The sequence below is a fragment of the Triturus cristatus genome, chromosome 6 (genome assembly GCF_964204655.1).
Source record: "Triturus cristatus chromosome 6, aTriCri1.1, whole genome shotgun sequence".
In the NCBI taxonomy this organism is placed as follows: Eukaryota; Metazoa; Chordata; class Amphibia; order Caudata; family Salamandridae; genus Triturus; species Triturus cristatus.
Genome location: NC_140589.1, coordinates 580,345,826 through 580,365,007, shown reverse-complemented (window position 1 = coordinate 580,365,007; position 19,182 = coordinate 580,345,826).

Genomic DNA, 19,182 nt, shown 5'->3' with positions numbered 1-19,182 from the left:
ATGGTACATTTGTGGGCACTGGCCCACCCTTGAAAATGGGGGCAATGGAGCTATTGGTCAGGGATTTACTGCTCTTGAGCCTAATCTCGGTTCTGGTCTATTAATTCTGATCACTTCAGCTGGTTCGTCTCTGACATAATCCTCCCATACCGTGAGGAGCTCTTGCATATAGGGTTACTTCCATTCTGGGTTGCCCTGTCCCTGCTGTATAAAATATTCAACAGTTGCTAAACCAATAGGGTCAAAAGACCCTTGTCGGGACCATTACTGTCTCCCATCCTTTGTAGTATATTCTGACAATGCATCTGGGAAGGGCTGACAATAATAACTGCCCTCCTTATATTCTATTATCTCTATAGGTGTTAGGTATGCGATGCTCCATTTTTGGAATCGACTTTCTTGGCAATGGTAGTGTCTCTTAGTGCCATAAAAGACCTTCACACAAGGCATGGGCAGAAGTTATATGGTTTCCTGTTAATGTCCTGTTCAGCTGTGCCACCGTCAGGTCTGTGTTCCCACTGTCTATCTCCCTCTGCCCCTCCTGTGTCTTGCAACTCGACTGGGAGTTCATGAACTGTGGCATTAGTATGTCCCTCTCCCATCCTTCTTCCATTCCTCAGCTGCTTCTCTCGGGGATTCTGCAGAAGTGTCTCTCCACCTAAGAACAACATGTACCATAGTCCATTGTCTTCTAAGCAGGACCTCAAGAGTGCTCTGCCTTTCTAACAGTGTGCTGCAATTCATTCATAAGTCTGTCTCTTCGATCTGGTTCTTGATCCGCCTGAGGAGATGTAGGGGTGGGGTCAAAATGTATTTCGATTCCCCGTGATATTTTTCCCCTCTCTTTAGGTGCAACTCTAACAGGATCTTGGTACCCCGCTGCTGGCAGAGCAGGGTAGAGACCAAATGGCAGGGGCTGTTTGGGGGACTGTGCCTCTTCTGCTGCTGTCGGTTTTACATTTGCTTTTGTATCATGGAATAGCCGCCATAATGACAGGGTGGTTTCCTTTTTCTGTCTTCTATTCCTATTATAATTAGAGCTAATGTAAGTCAGTGTATGTTCAATTACAACTTTGTCAAATGTCCCATACTTTGGCGATTGCTGGGCCTGGCCCTTAGAACCTTTATTTCATTGTTTGTAATACTTCTGCGTTTTCTTCTCATCTGAAGGAAATGTTTTTATCATTTGTTCCAGTGGGGCCTCCATGGTCCCCTACAGATGTGTGTGGCACTTTTAATCCTTGTTCGTTTGTCCACTGTCTTATGCTCCCTTTTAAACTTGTCTCCTTTGTTTGTGCCCTATGACCAACACTAACCTATAAAAGTTGTGATCACGTACTGATCTTACGCAGTGTTACCTGACTTCACATGTATAACTGTGAGGCCAAAGTGATGAAAATCAAGTGTACTTATTGCTAGTCTCTGTAAGATTTTTTCCATAGTTATATCTGGGGCAGTTGCATCGATGAGGAGTCTAAGCGGATTTGTGTCTGACACAATACATGTCACCACCTTATCATGAATAAATATGACTATTTAAGGCGCTCAAGAATTTGATGTCCCATTCATTTCTCTGACTTCTGACTCATAAATATCAGTGAGGAATGCATCAAGAAGGGCCTCTAATACGATGGGTGACTCTGTTATTATATGGATTCTCTGGGTATTACATGGACACTGGAGTTAATCATGAGCCCATTGAAATGTAAAAATTAATTCAATCTCATCTGTTGCCTGTCAAGGTAAATTATCAGCCTCACTCATAGGGGATTCTTATTACCTATAGGCTTGCCTTGGGACGCTTTATTTTGATTCAGTGTGTTTTTATCTGAAATAATGTATCCCCAGTTACAGTATACCTCAGGGGTCTGTACTGAAATACCAAAAATATCGCAAATATCTCATTGCCTTTTGACCTCACTTATACCAGACCAAGGGACTACCGGGAATGAACCCTGCCACTTCTCTACAGTTTCTCCCTTGTGACAAGGCAGCACTGTACTCTTTATGTTATATTTTTCATTAATGGAGGGATATCTACTTCTACCTCATGCGCTTTTTGGATTCACAACTAAGGGTCTGGCCGCGCTCAGGGTAAAGTAAATTTACACTAGCTATTCGCTTTACCTTTGCCTAACTGTCCAACTCACCAACTGATGCCTCAACCTTGGCTGTTCTTTCTTAAAGACGCCTTCGAGATTTCTGAAATCTGGGATTTCTGGAGCTGGGCATCTGACTTATTCAGAATAAGGCTTGCCAGTGCTGATTTTTACCACATCAAACTTCACACACTTGTGACCCAGTCCCGTCACTATTCCTATACTGGTTCTTTGGGGTTTACCCAGAATACCTGGTACAGTCCCTTAAGGAAATGTCCCTTCCAGACGTTTCCTTCTGGGTAAAGCACTAATACCTTCTCGATCACCCCCAAAGGGGTGTCTCTTCCAAGAGCTTCTTCCTAGGTTATACACTAGGACCTAATACATCACTCCTGCCTGAAGCGTTTCTTCCAGGAGCTATCTAACTGGGAATTCACTAATGTCTGTTTTTTTAGAACACCCCCCTCTCCCAAAGATTGTCTCTTCCCTTCTATCTCAAAGGGGATTTCACATTAACTAGTCTTTCAGTATGTTCCGGGAACTACCACACTTTTTTTTTAGAAAACCCCAGGCATGTATTTTTATGCTGGGATTGCCAAAGAATTGTGTAATTTAAAATTTTAAGGTACACAGTTCAATCTCTTCTTTTACCTTCGGCTGCAGCATGCGATGTTACCCGCTCGTCATTTGAACATACAGACTTCGGGGCATATTATCAACGGCCAGCGATAATTATCACTGGCCGTGCTTAGCAATAACTTTTTTATCGCAGGCTTTCTCTGGAATGTATCGCCCTGGTAGCGCGTTATTAAAAACGCATTTCTCCAGGGCGATAAAAATTCCAGAGATAGCGAGGTTATCTCCGTTTTGCAGGGAACATCGCTCGTTTTCCAGCGATGTTCCCTGCAAAATGGCTATAACCTCGCTGATACGACCCTGTGGTCGTATCAGCATAATCCACCCCTTTGTAAAGCATAGGTAAGTCTGGATTTTAGCAGACGTTAGTTTTTGGCGAAAACGTCAGTTTTCGCCAAAATCTAACGTGTGCTAAAATCCTGTGGGCTGCCTTGTAAATATCGCGATGTGAACATCAGTGATATTTGCAAGGTAGTCCATCCGGGGAACGCCCAGTGACGCCCACTTTGCATCTTATTAGAGATGCAAAGGGAGGCGTTGGGAAAAAGGGTGCTAACATGTGATTATGCATGTTTGCACCCTCTTGTAAATAGGGCAATTGTTTTATCTCCGCTTTTTTGGCTTTTTCATCCAAAAAAGTGGAGATAAAGCCCTTGTAAATATGCCCCTTAGAGCCTTATTACGAGTTTGGGGATTCTCCTGTCAGCTTGCCAGTTCCTCGCTAACACGAAGACTGCCAAGCCCCTCGCACACCAGCCTATCTGATTACAACTGTAATCCATGGTGGGTGGGTGGTGCTACGACGATCTCACGGCTCTATATGGCTCATAGGTGAGCTTAACTGCAGACGTCACCAGGACAGTGCCTGCAGCACATTCCTGCACAGTGTGGCATGCTTCTCACACTGTGCAGGAACTGGGGTGAAATTCCAGGGAGTCACAACATGTATGCTTCCTCTCGTACTTTAACTCATTTCATATTCTGAAATATTTTCTATAGTCAGCCATTCAGTATGTGTTTATTCTGTGTGATACGATGTCATTGTTGTGAATATGATCGTGAAGGTGGAATATGTATTGCTTTTGATGGAAGATTGACAGGTACTGGCCAGGAATTCCTTCTTGAACATCTCAGAAAAAATGGGAGAATTTAAGAATCAGTACTAATAAGATGTTTATTTATCACTTACCTTACGCATCAAATCATAATCATTTCGTAATTATTAAACATTGCCAATGCAAATGTGAACATTTAATTTTCCTCTTGATGAGTAATGTTTAGTAACAATTTATAAATTCATATTTAATTCACAGAATGGCATTTGCAACGGGAAACATCGTTTACTTCGCATTCAGTACAACGCAATGCTGTTACATCGCGGTCGTTACAACGAACGCATGTAACCACGCGATGCCATTACAACGCAAGTCTTTACATCGACTTGCGCTAGATGGCATGCTAACATTACAAAAAGTGTAGTTTACTATCCCAACACCTTCCCTACTGTTAAGTGGACTGGATTTGGAATAGTAAATTACGCTTTTCTAATGTTAGCACGCCATCTAGCGCAAGTCGATGTAAAGACTTGCGTTGTAATGGCATCGCGTGGTTACATGCGTTCGTTGTAACGACCGCGATATAACTGCACGCGTTGTAATGACTCGCGTTGTTACGTCATACATCCGAACATGGAACATATTATATCGTATGAAGAAATGAACATCAATAAAAGTAAAAATAAATAAAATAAAATAAAAATGGAAAATAGTAGTAAGAACTCCAATCTAGAATGAAATAACTTATAGATAGTTTTCAGATGAATTTTTCAGACATACTCTCGATGGGGAAATTGGAATGAGATATGGTAGATTGAATCCTTGTCTTTATTGTCATTGGGTTTTTTTATGTACAATTACATTTTTGTTTTATTCACACCTAATGAGTATTAGAAGGAAACTTGGGTAAATATTTTTAGGAGATTTTTTTACCATTATAGCACACATTAGCCCACTGGGGCCACATTTAATAAATAGATGGACGGTGTTCAAAACACCACTTTGTACTGTACCAAGGTAATCATATCATGAAACCATTACATTGCACAATTTATTATCAACTTATTCTTAAAATATAGATATATTTGGCTCAATTTAAGTACAGCTGTGGTATTTTATGGATATTACTATGGTTGTTTTTTTTATATATCTTAAATATTTATTTTAATACGAATATGTATTCATGTATATATTTATATTCATATACTTATATGTTTATAGATGTATAAAAGAGTCAATTTACAAATTGTTCTACAATGTGCACAGTACTTCATTGTAAAAATATGAAAGGGAGAGGAGGAGAGAAAAATGTGGACAAAAATGTGTAAATGATTTGAATGAGTAACTTTTCGCTGTCCATGAGCATATCTCATTAAGGTCATATCCGGTTGTATTCCCCTTTAAATGCTGCTAGTTCCCTCAGCAACGCGTCATGTGATCAAGGCCCGAGTGGGGGCTGAAACGCGTCATGTCGGACAGGCTTGATGAAGATTCAATAAATTAAAACTTGATTGGCACCGATTTCTGGGTCCGTTCTCCGTCTTTTTCCAAAAGGCAGCAACAAAGACGATTTTACCTTTATATATATATATATATATATATATATATATATATTCACCGAAAAAAACATACGTTTCAGAGATGTTATAGTTAGGAATCAGCATTTAAAAAACCTTAGAAATTCACTGAAAAAACCATAGGTTTCAGGGACGTTATAGTTAGTTTGACATTTTACTCGTACAAAACCAGAGAAATTCGGCTGTTATAGTTAGTTCAGCAAACTATAACTTGCTCCCCTGCAATGCACTGCTGATGACGTCACATATTACATAATTCATGACATGGTCAGTGATATCACTGATGACATCTCAAATGACATCACTGATCACATCATCCAGTGACTGTGTGCTTCTTTAAATGTTTAAATATGTGTTACATATATATATATATATAGGCTAAGGTGTCTTGAAGAGTGTGTGTACAAGTGTCTGAATAGATAATTGAGTAAGTGCGTGACTGTCTGTATAAGTGAATAATTACATGTGTCTGTTGGTGTGTAAGCAGCTGCATTGGTTGGTGAGTACCTACATGAGTGTCTATATGGGTTATTGATTGGTTTTCTCAATATCTGTATGGTTGCCTGAGTGTCTGTGTGGGTGGTGAGGGGTGTGTGACTCTGTGCATGGATGTGTGACTGGGTGATTCACTGGGTATATGGGTTCAAGGTTGCATCTGTGAACGACTGTATGGGTGTGTTGGTGAGTGAACGGATGTCTCGGTGGTACGTGTGTGAGTAACTATATATGTGAAAGGCAGTATATGTGAGTGTCAGAGTATATAAATGAACTATATGTGAGAGTGAGTGATTGTGAGAGTGACTGTATGGATGAGTGTGTGGTTGTATCAGTGATTGTATAAGAAAGTAAGTATGTGTTAGTGTCTGTATGACTAAGAGAGCTTGTTTTTGTATAACTGTATAGGTGAGTAAATGGAAGTGTGATTGATTTTTTCCATGACTGACTAGGTGTGTGAGTAAAGCTATGGATGAGTGGCAGTGTGTGAGTGTCTGTATCGGTGTATAAGTGCATATGATAGTGCTGTACTGATGAGTGACCGCATGTATGAGTGACTGTATGGGTGAATGAATGAATGTGTGTGTACTCCTAGGAATCAGTGAGTGTGTATGTACTAACTGCTATTGGTGTGTCTCTGGTTTAGATATTGGTTGTCTGTATTTTAGAGTAGGTGTATGTCACAGGGCGGGCCCATGGAATGCAATGCACAAGAAGAGTGGTGGTTCCCCCCCTTGAATGCCATTGTGTCCTTACTTTTCAGCCCGAGAACCGGAGCCCAGTGGAAAACACATTGTGGTTTGAGGAAACCCCTGTCCCGGGGACCTGTGCCTTTAACATTTGGGAAACCTCGGCAAGCCACACCCGGAGAGAGGATGTCACCTGGAGTGAGCCAATCGCGTCGCCGAGCTGGGACAGAAGAAGCGGGGAGAAACCCGGAAGGGAGGAGGATGCGGAGATCGAGAGAGAGACAGCGAGGGTGTTTGCATAACGACCTTCCCAATTGGAAGCCACAAGTCGATCCCACGGAGTCAATGCCAGTGCAGCCATAGAAGTCGCTTTCCACGGCAGAATGAGACGCCTTGGGGACCAGAAAGGAATACGACGTATTATCCATTGAGGCCCCAGAACATTTTCTTTTGCCCTGATTCTGTTCAGTTTCTTTTGCCTTCTTATGCTGGCCAAAACAAAAAGACATATATACAGTGAAATAAAACTCCGTTTAAGTCCCTCTGAAGTCAACCTCTTTTCTGGCGAGCGCCCCCGTGAACCCTACCCGTTACACTGTATCAAAGGTTATATTAGTGTGTGAGGAGGTGCATCAGATTATCAAGTGGATGATATCATCAGTGGTGTCATTTGAGATGTTATCAGTGATGTCACTGACCATGTCATGAATGATGTAATATGTGACGTCATCAGCAGTACATTGCAGGGGCGCGAGTTATAGTTAGCTGAACTAACTATAATGGCCAAATTTGTCTGGTTTTGTACAAGTAAAATGTCCAACTAACTATAACATCCCTGAAACCTATGGTTTTTCAGTGAATTTCTAAGGTTTTTTAAATGCTAATTCCTAACTATAACGTCCCTGAAACCTATAGTTTTTTTCAGTGAATTTCAAAGGTTTTTTAACTAGTAGTCGAGTTTTCAGCGTGGTGGAGAAAGGTGGCTGGGTGATTGGAGCAGTGCATGGATAGTGACAGGGTGATTGCTGGCCTGCATTGGTACTTTCTGGGTAATTGAAGGAGTGAATGTGTAGGTGGTTAGAGGACTGCAAGGGTAGTGCACAGGGGATTGCAGCAGTGTATGTGTTAGTGCCTAGGTCATTATATGAGTACATAGGTACTGACTAAATGATTAGAATACTGCAAGGAGAGTGCATAGAGAGTTTATAACTGCTTGGATATTGGTGGAGTGATTGGATAAGTACATGGTACTGGCTGGGTGATTGGAGGAGTGCATGGGAAGTGACAGGATGATTGCTAGACTGCATGGGTACTACCTGGGGAATTGAAGGAGCGAATGAGTAGTGTGTAGGTGGTTAAAGAACTGCGTGGGTAGTGTACAGAGGATTGTAGCAGTGCATGTATTAGTGCCTGGGTCATAACAGGAGTACATGGGTACTGACTAAATGATTAGAGTACTGCAAGGAGAGTGCATGGTGAATTTATAAGTGCTTGGGAATTGGTGGAGTGATTGGATGAGTACATTGTACTGGCTATACCAAAAACAAGAGAAGAAAATACCTTAAGACAACACTCCACTGAATGTGAATTAAACATTCAAATTCACACAGATGTCTATGATCATTCAAGTGTAGAAGGATGGATGAATGTAGGGTCAGTGATTCCCCCTAACGCCCATGTTGCTCATGTTGTGGGACATGAGTCACAAGGTGCAACATTATCGATTGCGCTCTGGATGGTGCCGACACTACAACAGAAAAACACCCATTAGTAACTTCCTTGTCCAGCCCAGGTTGGAACCACGCCCAGAGCCCAGGGTTCATTGTTCACACTCCTACGCTGGACTGGCATACGCCAGGCTAGCCTACTCTGCTTACGCTTACAGGGAGGTGAATGACAACCCTACATGCCCCAGGTCTTCCCTGTAGTGCTCTCCTGTTCACAGGTCTAGTTGTCAGCATGCCACAGCCACTTCCTCAGGACTGGTTTACACCAACACCACACCCATCCAGCACAGGCTTCACAGGACATGTGACCCTGCCAATAAAAAGGGCCGGGCGCACTTGCTCAACACCATTTCCACTCCCTATCTGGGTGTGTCCCTGGGTTGATTATTTATGTATGAGGGCCTAGGGACCTACCACATCACATTCCCTACTTCCAGAGGTGACATGATGGCATCAGCACCACCATGTTCAATCATAAAGGGCCCATGACTTGAGATGCACAGAGTTTGTGGCAGCCGAGGCACTTTGGCCAACACAGGCCTCCCGCAACTTGGCGATGACTTGAGGTACACAGAGTTGGTGACAATGGAGGCATTTTGGCCGACATGGTCCTCCCACCACATGGCGATGACTTGAGATACACAGAGTTGGTGGCAGCCGAGGCACTTTGGCCAACACGGGCCTCCCACGACGTGGTGATGATTTGAGCTGCACTGAGTTAGTGCCACCAGAGCTGAGCGGGTGTGCAGCCTGCGATGATTTGTAGGCCTGGAAACGCCATCCTGGCAATCAAGACCCGATTTGAATTGTAAGCTCAGCTGGACCGCGTGTACACCAAAGGCCGCAGGCTGTACAAACAAGACTCCTCGTCGCATTGCAGCAGGATGCGCTGGGGGCCTATGCCGCGGAATTCAGAGACGGCTGAGGAGGTTGCTCCGGCACTTGGTGGACCCTCTTGGAGACACGCCGGTGGCGGCAGGTATGCATTGACATCTGGGTACGCAGGGTCGGGCAATCCTTCGCTGGGCAGCGGACCGGTCTGGGGACTAGGGTTGGGGTGCTTGCGGAAGATGTAGGAATCATGCACACTGCCTGGGAAATTAGCGACAATATTGGTGTAGAGGCCCCGGTGGTCCAGTTTTGCCTTCACATTGTTAGAATGTGTGTGGTTTCTGTTAAGGTGATTGTGTGCAGTGTCGGCAGGGGGCAGAGTAGTACATGTGTGCAATCAATTGCCCCCAACATGTTTGGGAAGCCTGCTATGACGTGGTTACCTTGCTGGGTCTCCAGCTGTTCCTGCGTAGTGTGGGTGAAGTGAAGCTGCAGGTGTATCAAGATTAAATGAACCGTGATCCTCACAGGTAAATCCTGCATAATGAGACCGTAACAGAAGTTTGTGTGGCCATAACCTTCCTTTTCTCTCCTACGAAGGTTACGACCACATGAACTTCTGTTATGCTCCTTTTGTGCGGGATTGATCATATCTATAAGCATTCCAGTTTGTCCAAGTGCAATACATTGTACCAGATTACGTTTGTGACATACTAACGCTTGACCATTGTCACCATTTATCCAACAAGTTTCTGAATCTGGACTTTTGGAATCTTGAAATGTATTAGGATTTCCAGGAGGATCTGCAGTTATTTGGATCCACAAGTTCCCTGATGCTGTTCCCCGTTGGGAATGTCACTCGTTGTTTGAAGTTTTCGTGTTGTTAATTTATGTTTTTCTAATAAAGTACTGTTTTTCCACTACTGTTGACTACTGGACTTCATGACCTGGCGCACACCCTTTTCAGAAACCACATTCTTGGATCTGGAGAACAGAGGCGCAAGGCAACAGCTGGGGTTGGGGTTGGTTGAGCAGGAAGAATACGAATTGGGACGAGCGGGTGGTGGGGATGCAGGGGCCCGCCGTTCCTTTGTGGACATGCATCCAAAACATGTGTGAGGAAGTTTGATAGGGCTGGCTGTGAGACTCCTCCGACTCTGGCAGTTGTTGGTTCGAAGGTACCAGAGGGCAACAGGTGCAGCACAGCCTCCAGCTTTGTCTGCGAAGGGATGTTGGTTGTCCACTATGTTGGTACCTTCAGCCTATGCGCAATGTGGCGGTGTGCACCAACTTGAGAATGCAGCAATAATTCGTTCCCCACTTTTGCTGCGCTACAGTGCCGATAAATCGGCGATAAGTACCCACTGTTGGGTTATAGGGTGGCTCTAAAATGAGCCCGTGTGTTTATTAGCAGTTTGTTGTAGCTACATGCGAATCACAAGTAAAGATTTAAAAGGTGAAAAAACAAGAAAAGTGGACAGGGTACAAACACTCTGACCCCCTAGGCCTACTCAGGGGATCCCACAAGGACCCCCGGGGCCAAAAAATCTTTTTTTTTTTTTAAAAGCGGCTGGGCTGCGAATCCAGACGAAAAAATAAAAAAATCGATGGGACGTATTCTCAAGGACTTATCGTCGAATTAACGGCACTTTCGCACAGCAAAAGTGACAAAAGAATTATCGTTCTATTCTCAATCTTGTGCAAACTGCCGATCTCGCCAGTTTTCCAGCGATAGCTTCCACAGAAAACATCACCATGGATTGGAGTGACAACTAATGCTAATGATATGCAGAGTCGCCGTTTCCATGCAAAGAAACACAAAAAAACCATTTCCCGATATTTTTAACGACCAGCCAAAGCTGCTATCCAAAAACAGGCGATAAGAAGCATTAGCAGTATGAAATTAACACCTGCCTTTTACTGGTGTAAAGTATGATGACTACCTACAGTATGAAAGGGAGCCAAGCCCAGAGCCACATCTGAAGACCAACACGTGTCATGGAGCTACTGGTCATGCAGCCCGGAGACCCAAGACGGCCACAACACCCACCTCCCCCAGGCCCCCCGACTACCACCGCGGCAGCGCAGAACAGGACAGTGGACGTTCTGAAAACGGCATGGCCCCTCAGCCACACAATAGCTGAGTGTTGGGAGAGCTGGGAACCAAGTATGCGTAAAGGAGGCAAGTCACCCATGAATAAGAATGCACACAATGCCAAGTGTGGCGGTGATGTGCTGGACAGACCTCACTGTGCAGCGCACAGACCTCTCCATATCGACATATACTGCTGGTGCTTGTAGTGTTGTAGACAGTGGATGTAACCATGTTACCTCCGGCAGTGGGGAAGATCTCGGTCATGTAGCTGTGTCATCCCCCCCTGTTAGCTTAAGCGGAGTGGGCTGGTCCAACGCACACCACTCCAGCGTAGGAGTGTGAATAAATAGGCCAGGGCTCTGGGCGTGGTTCACTTCCGGGAAGGCCAATGCGTCTGCCACGGTGGGGGCCCTTACCCTGCCACGAGGCCTCCGCCGTGACTGCCGGCTTCCTCGATGCAGGCCCCCTGCGAACCCAGCAGCACAGCACCACGCCGTTATGTCTGTGCTAACTACTGCCTTCGATTTACACTGCAGACAGCAGGGCTCACAAGTCAGATCAAGTCGCGATTGCAGATGACGCAGTCCAGTAGGCAAGAAACATTGCTCCCAGTGCGGCCCGGCCAGACCAAGCATCATTGCTGGCTGTGCACACGCTGCGTGCCTCAGGTGCCACTAACTGTGCAGCTCAAGTCAACGCCACGTGGCTGGCGGCCCTTGCTCACCGCTGCCTCCGGCTACACTGCGGAGAGCAGGGCTCACAATTCAGATTGAGTCGCGATTGCAGATGACGCAGTCCAGTAGGCAACAGACATTGCTCCCAGTACAGCCCGCCCGGACCACGTATCATCGCTGGCTGCGCACACGCTGAGTGCTTCAGGTGCCACTAACTCTGTGCAGCTCTAGTCAATGACACATGGCTGTGGGCCCTTGCTGACCACTGCCTCCGGCCTACACTGGGGTCATCAAGGCTCACTATTCAAATTCAGTCTTGATTCATTAATTGCAGAGTCCAGTAGGCAACTAACTATAATGTCCCTGAAACCTGTGCTTTTTTCATTGAATTTCTAAGATTTGTTAAATTCTAATTTCTAACAACAAGACTGTACTCAGAAGATCCAATATTTCAACAATGTATTTCATACATATTTCATCTTTTGTTTCAGATGCCTACACTGCAGTCAGCAGGGCTCACAATTCAAATTCAGTCTTGATTGATTAATTGCAGAGTCGCTGGCTGAGCACACGCTGAGTGCTTCAGGTGCAACTAACTCTCTGCAGCTCAAGTCAACGCCACGTGCCTGTGAGGCCTTGCTGACCGCTGCCTCCGGCCTACACTGCGGTCAGCAGGGCTCACAATTCAAATTCAATTTTGATTCATTAATTACAGAGTCTAGGCGGCAACAGACATTGGGCCCGATTCACAGAATTAACTTAAGACAAAATCCTAAACTTACTACTTTTGGAAATTCACAGAATGCACTTACTACTTTTGGTATTCACAGAATGCACTTACTAATTTTGGTATTCATAGAATGGATTTACGACTACTAACTTTACGTCCGCACTCAGGCCGGAAATTCCGGCCCGGAGGCGGAGCTTCTGGCCTGGAGGTGGGGCTTCCGGCCGGAGGCGGAGCTTCCGGCCCAGAGGTGGGGATTACGGCCAGTGGCGGAGATTTAGCCATGGCCAAAATGTCCACCTCTGGGCCGGAAGCCCTGCCTCCGGCCCGGAAGCCCCGGCTCCGGGCCGGAAGCTCTGCCTCCGGGACGGAAGCTCCGCCTCCGGGACGGAATTTCCGGCCCGAGTGTGGACGTAAAGTTAGTAGTCCTAAATCCATTCTGTGAATACCAAAAGTAGTAAGTGCATTCTGTGAATACCAAAAGCAGTACGTGCATTCTGTGAATACCAAAAAGGTAGTAAGTTTAGGATTTTGTCTTAAGTTAGTTCTATGAATCGGGCCCATTGTATCCAGTGTGGCCCACCCGGACGACGCATCATCGCTGGCTGCGCACACGATGAGTGCTTCAGGTACCACTAACGCTGTACAGCTCAAGTCAACGCCACATGGCTGTGTGTCCTTGCTGACTGCTGCCTCAGGCCTACACTGCGGTCAGCGGGGCTCACAATTCAAATTCAGTCTTGATTCATTAATTGCAAAGTCCAGTAGGCAATAGACATTGAATCCAGTGTGGCCCGCCCGGACGACGCATCATCGCTGGCTGCGCACACGATGACTGCTTCAGGTGCCACTAACTCTATGCAGCTCAGGTCAACACCACGTGTTGTGGGCCCTTACTGACCGCTGCCTCCGGCCTGCACTGCGGTCAGCAGGTCTCACACATATCAAACCCAATCCTGTCCTGCAAGAACACGCCATCATCGCTGGCTGCACACACGCTGTGCTCTTCAGGTGCTACTAACTCTGTGCATCACAACTCATGGACCCTTTATGATTGACTTTCGTACTGTAGACACCAGACTCATCACAACTCCACTCAGATACTGATGCACCCACTCACAGACCCACTCAGACACTGATGCATTTACTCAAGACCCACTCAGACACTTGTGAACCCTGTTACAAACCTACTTGGAGACTGAAGCACATTCACACTTTTTTACTTACAAAACTACTTACAAAATCATTTTATTATGTATAGAGTAAGAAATCTAAAATGCGTTGCACATTGAGTTCATGCTTTTGCTTTGCAGATCCACGACAGGGTCGAAAATCCAGAAAAATTATTTTGGGAAAAATAGTTTGTAAACAAATATACTTTTCAGTGTTGTGCTATAAGGTGGGTCTCAGAGGAGCCTTTCTGTTCATTATGAATTTGTTACAGCTACATGTAAGTGCAGATGCACAGTTTCAAGTTACTGAGAAACACCCTGTTGCCTTCATCTGTGAAGTGAACTCCACTACTTCTATTGATTCCATGCAAGTCCAAACATAGGCTGTTGTTGTAGATAGAGCCCTTATTATTATCTCTGAGGTAAGCAGAAGCAGTTTAATTAATATGATTCCTGGCTTTGTCAATCTGTGGACAGAATAGATTTGACCATTCCCGTTTCCTTCTTTGCCATGTATTAGAGTACACAAAGACAGTGTGAGGGAAAAGAGAAATCAGTTGTGAAAAGGTATCCTTCATTAGAATATACAGCCCTATCCAAGCCAGTGTACCTATGTCATTGCCATCACAGTGCACAATCATGAGGTCAGGGGGTTTGAAATACAAAAAGCTTTTAACCAAAGGCAGCAATTGGAACCATTTTAATCCTCTCTGCCCAAACCATGTAATATCTGCATTATGCACACCCAAGTCTTTGTCAATAGCACTGCCTCTCCCGGAAAACATAGCAGTGACCCATAATCCATATTGTAATCATTTTGAAGGAAGGAGCAGTAGGAATCGGAAGTTGTCTGTAGCTGAATGTGACAGCTGGTTTAATGAAAGGCACCTAAAATGGAGGAGAGAATATGGTTTAAGAAAAGGAGTTAAATGGTTGGGTGTTCATAAAATGTCATGCCTAAAAATAGATAGCATCTTACTGTGAAAAATAAGTATATTTGTGATTGGCTATGAACACATTTTAAAAAAGGTACGATAGACTGGATATGCTAACATTTTCAAGTACTCAACCGCACCTGCTACTGTTCATTTGGAAGTTGGCATGCCACAGTTAAAAAGTCTCTAAACGTTTGACTTACCGGTACAGTGGAATATTTCATGAACCATTGCTATGGAAACTTAGGTGAAACAGTATGGGGCAAAGGTTTCAAGTACAGTGTACTTTGAAAATATGAAATGGAGTACTTTACATAGCTTATATGTTCGAAAATTGAATTTTACCATTTCAATATTATGTTTGAATGTGAAATTTTGTTGAAAAATGAAAGTAGTGTTATTGGAAATGGCCTTTTAAACTCCCATGAGGATTTGTGACTCCACCGTGAAGTTACACAGGGGGGTTTCGCTGGGTGCCACGATGGGATCACGAATGCAACAAGTTACACAACCATATTGAACTTCTTTAGAAGTGAGTAATAAAGGGTCAATATAATAGTCCAATGGAAAGTCTTTATAGATTTTGAAAAAATGAAGGGAATATTTTGATTTGTTACCTACATTGATTTCAGTGGAAAAAGAGAGGAAAAAATTGCCATTACTGATTCTTCCTTATTGAGAGTGGTACATCACATTTACTGCATGAAAAACAATTACCTGAGAGTGTCTGATAAATTAAGAATCTACAGTGGAATTTCACAGGTATGTTACAAATGCAGAAGAAGTAGGAACTATTGCATGGGAGCCCTTAAGTGAATCAACTTACATTTTTAACAATAAGATTAACTGTTTATCGAAGATGCAAAGCATTTCATCCCAAAAATATGTATTGTATTACCTGCCTCACGTATTGGTGTAAATAATTGTATATCTATATAGTTTGAAAATTGTGGAGAGACACAGAGTTATACATAATGGCCCAATTCACAAAGGTAAAGTTAGACAAAAGTTTAACTTTACGACTTTCGACTTTCGGTATTCACAAAGGGCATTTACTACTCGTAAATGCTCTTTGTCAATACTGGGAGAGGATGTAGCCTGACGGCTAGAGCGATCGACCTCGAAGCTGGGGAACTGCGTTCGAGTCTCAGCAATGACGCTGAACCTCCTGTAATTCTGGGCAAATCATGTGATCTCCCCCGTACCTAACAAAATGAGTGTCTTCTTGTGTAACAAAACTTGTGCTTATGTAAAGCGCTCTGATACACGATGACTCGGGTCTGGTTCCCACTATATAAAACTAAATAAATACTGAAAGTTGTAAAGTTCGACTTTTGGTATTAACAAAAAGCATTTATGAGTAGTAAATGCGCTTTTTGAATACCGAAAGTCCTAAAGTTAGACTTTCATCTAACTTTACTTTTGTTGAATCAGGCCCTATGAGTCTAACAGTTATATTTGTAATAGTATACATGTACTAAGTAGTTATTTCTAGAGACAAGTAGGATTGTTAACATGTTTGAGGTCTGAAACAATAGAGAGTATGACAGTAAGAATAAGAGAAAAATATAAAGCATGTGTGAGTCTTGGTATTACAAACTGTGTCTGTGTAGTGTAACAGTTAAAACACTTACAATATAAAATATGCATGTAACACTATTAGGTGTCTCCTACTTTATATAACTCAGCAATAACAAACTATGTGTAGGCCAAAGGCAATGAAGTATGTGCTTAAAAGATATGAGGTACACAGTTAAGGTTGAGTGTCTAATATTTATAATTAAGGATCCATACCGTAGTATTCTCTATGAAAGTCTTAAAGTAATCCATGCAGCTTCCTTCATACATATTTAGAGACCCACACAGAGTATAGCAGAGGCAGACTAATATCTACATGCTTCTTTTCATGTATAGTCATGCAACCAAAAGGGACTGACACGTCTATTGTGATATGTGATAAGGTACTGACACTAAGAAGACAGCCATGCACAGGAGTCAGCTTTTCATCATGTTTCAGCTTTGCATAGAAAACTGTGTTTCTAAAGAAACTGATAATGAAATGTGAGGTGTAAAACAATGTTCTGAGGGCAATTAGGCACTGTCCTACTACATATTAGTCACCTCAAATATATACTACAAATAGGCCGTAGATAGTGATATAACTAGTTAAAACTGAAAACGTACTCTGTCAAGTTTGAATATCTAACACCTACATTTTCTCACCTAGAGCTGTACTTATATGCCTAACTTAAAAACTATACAGCCTCTCACACCCCATTCACATATTGCCAGCTGGTCCTCCATTCTGTTAAAGAAACACAGTGCTCTTTTGTAAGTAGTCGTAATGGAAGTACTTAGACACACAGAAACATACCGCAGTGTTTACTATTATACCCAGAAGGTAACCCATGCAGTTTCCTCCACAACCATTTAGAGACTCATACAGTCTGTAATAGAGGCAGTGTAATACCTGCATGCTTCTTTTCATGCATAATCAGACCGCCAAAAGATACTGACACACTCCTTTTGGTATCCAGAAAGGCACTAGTACTAACAAGGCAGACATACACTTTCATCTTGGTTCAGGTCTGGAACTGGAGACTCTGTGTCTCTAATGAAACTGGTAGAGCAGGGAGGATTAAACACTATCCTACTACATATAACTCACCTCAAAGGTACACTGCAAGTAGGCCGTAGATAGTGATCTATGTACTTAAAACTAAAAACGTATTCTGTCATGTTTGAATGTCTGACCTCTGCAATTTCTCGCACATGTCTGTACTTCTACTTGTTAGCCTGACACCATAGGTACAACTGATGACCCTAACTTGAAACCTATATGGCCTCTCACACCCCCAGGCAAATATTGACTGAGCTACTTTGCCATTCACTCCCAGAACACATAGCTCTTTGGTCAAATACCCCAGCAGCTCTGCGCCTATTTCACCACCGCTGAGCCGCCAATCCTCCTCCTGGGAGGTTTTCTAGACCGCAGCCTGCCAGTCTTCCTCCTGTTGCCTCTGTCTAACTCCGCCCCCTGTGTCTTGTAACCCCGGGTATTGTCCTGTGTTTTTGATTCCTGTAATCTTCTGTGTTGTAATTCCTGATATTGTATTGTGCTGTAACTCCTGGTATTGTATTGTGCTTGTTGTTTTCCTTACACCTCAGCGCCCATTCTTTGCTGTTCTCCCTCGCTTCCAGTTCCTGCCACTGCTTCCCCTGCGGCGCGTCCCCCTGTCCACAGCCGATCCTGCCTCCCAGCTGCTAGTCCCTCCCCCTCCCCTTCTTAATGGCGAACGCGCTGCTGAGGCAGGCCCGTCTACACCCGTCCGCGCCCCGACCGCCAACAGCGCCAGGACCCCTGGATCTCCGACCATCCATCGCTACGACACCACCACCCTCCTCACACTCAAAACCGGAAGACTCAGAAACTGCCAACAGGCCTCGCCGAACAAGACCCACAGCCAGTTCTCCTGCCTCCACTGCTGAAAGACCCTCACCACAACCCCGGCTACCAACACCAACGGCGACACCCTAAGATGCATCCTCCTCAACTTACGCTCCCTACACAAGCACCCCATGGAAATCTAGAACCTACTAGAATCCCTCTTGCCTGACATCTCCTTCCTCACAGAGACGTGGACCAACGCCTCCTCCACCCCTAACATTAACATCGCCACCCCGGACGGATGCAAGTTCCAGAGGAAATACCGCTCCAACCACCCTCCTCCTCACAACCTCCAGCGAAACCCTCCCCTTCACCGAACACCTGCGTCTGTAGACCTCCCGGCCCCCGGACACCCTTCGTCTTAAGTAGATAGTGCTGAAAGGGTGATCAGAGACGTGCATGGGACAGACAGGAGGATTCCTAGACTGCATGGGTACCAACTGGGTATTTAGAAGAGTGTATCAATAGTATGTAGCTGGTTAGAGGTCTGCATGGATAGTGCATAGAATATTGTAGCTGTACTTGTGTTACTAGCTACGCCATTCCATAAGTACATGACTAGTAACTGGAATGATTACCATGCTGCAAACAGAGTGCATGTTGAATTTATAAGTGCTTAGGTATTGGCGAAGTGATAGGATAAGTAGATTAATTTTAGGAGTTTTATATAGCGCTGGCTGGACCTAGGGGTATCAGAGCGCTTTACAGCATATACAATTATGAGCAAATAGACGGTACAGGTAATAGGTAGAGCATGAGGGATTGCGCTGGGGAGGGAACAGGTACATAAGCGAAGGGGCAAAGGGGAGGAGGGTGCAATACAAACCAGACGATCATCTGAGCGTATTCATTGTTCAATTAGTTCGTTCAAAGAAAGTTTTCTTCATCCGAGACAGTGTCATCGGTCCCAAATTAAGGTACGGTGGGGCTTTGGCTGAGGAACTTCCTAGGCTCTATCGGTTCGTTCGAGAGCAGCCGAGGAAGAGCGCTTTGAGTAGAGTCTTGAATTTTGGAAACAAGGG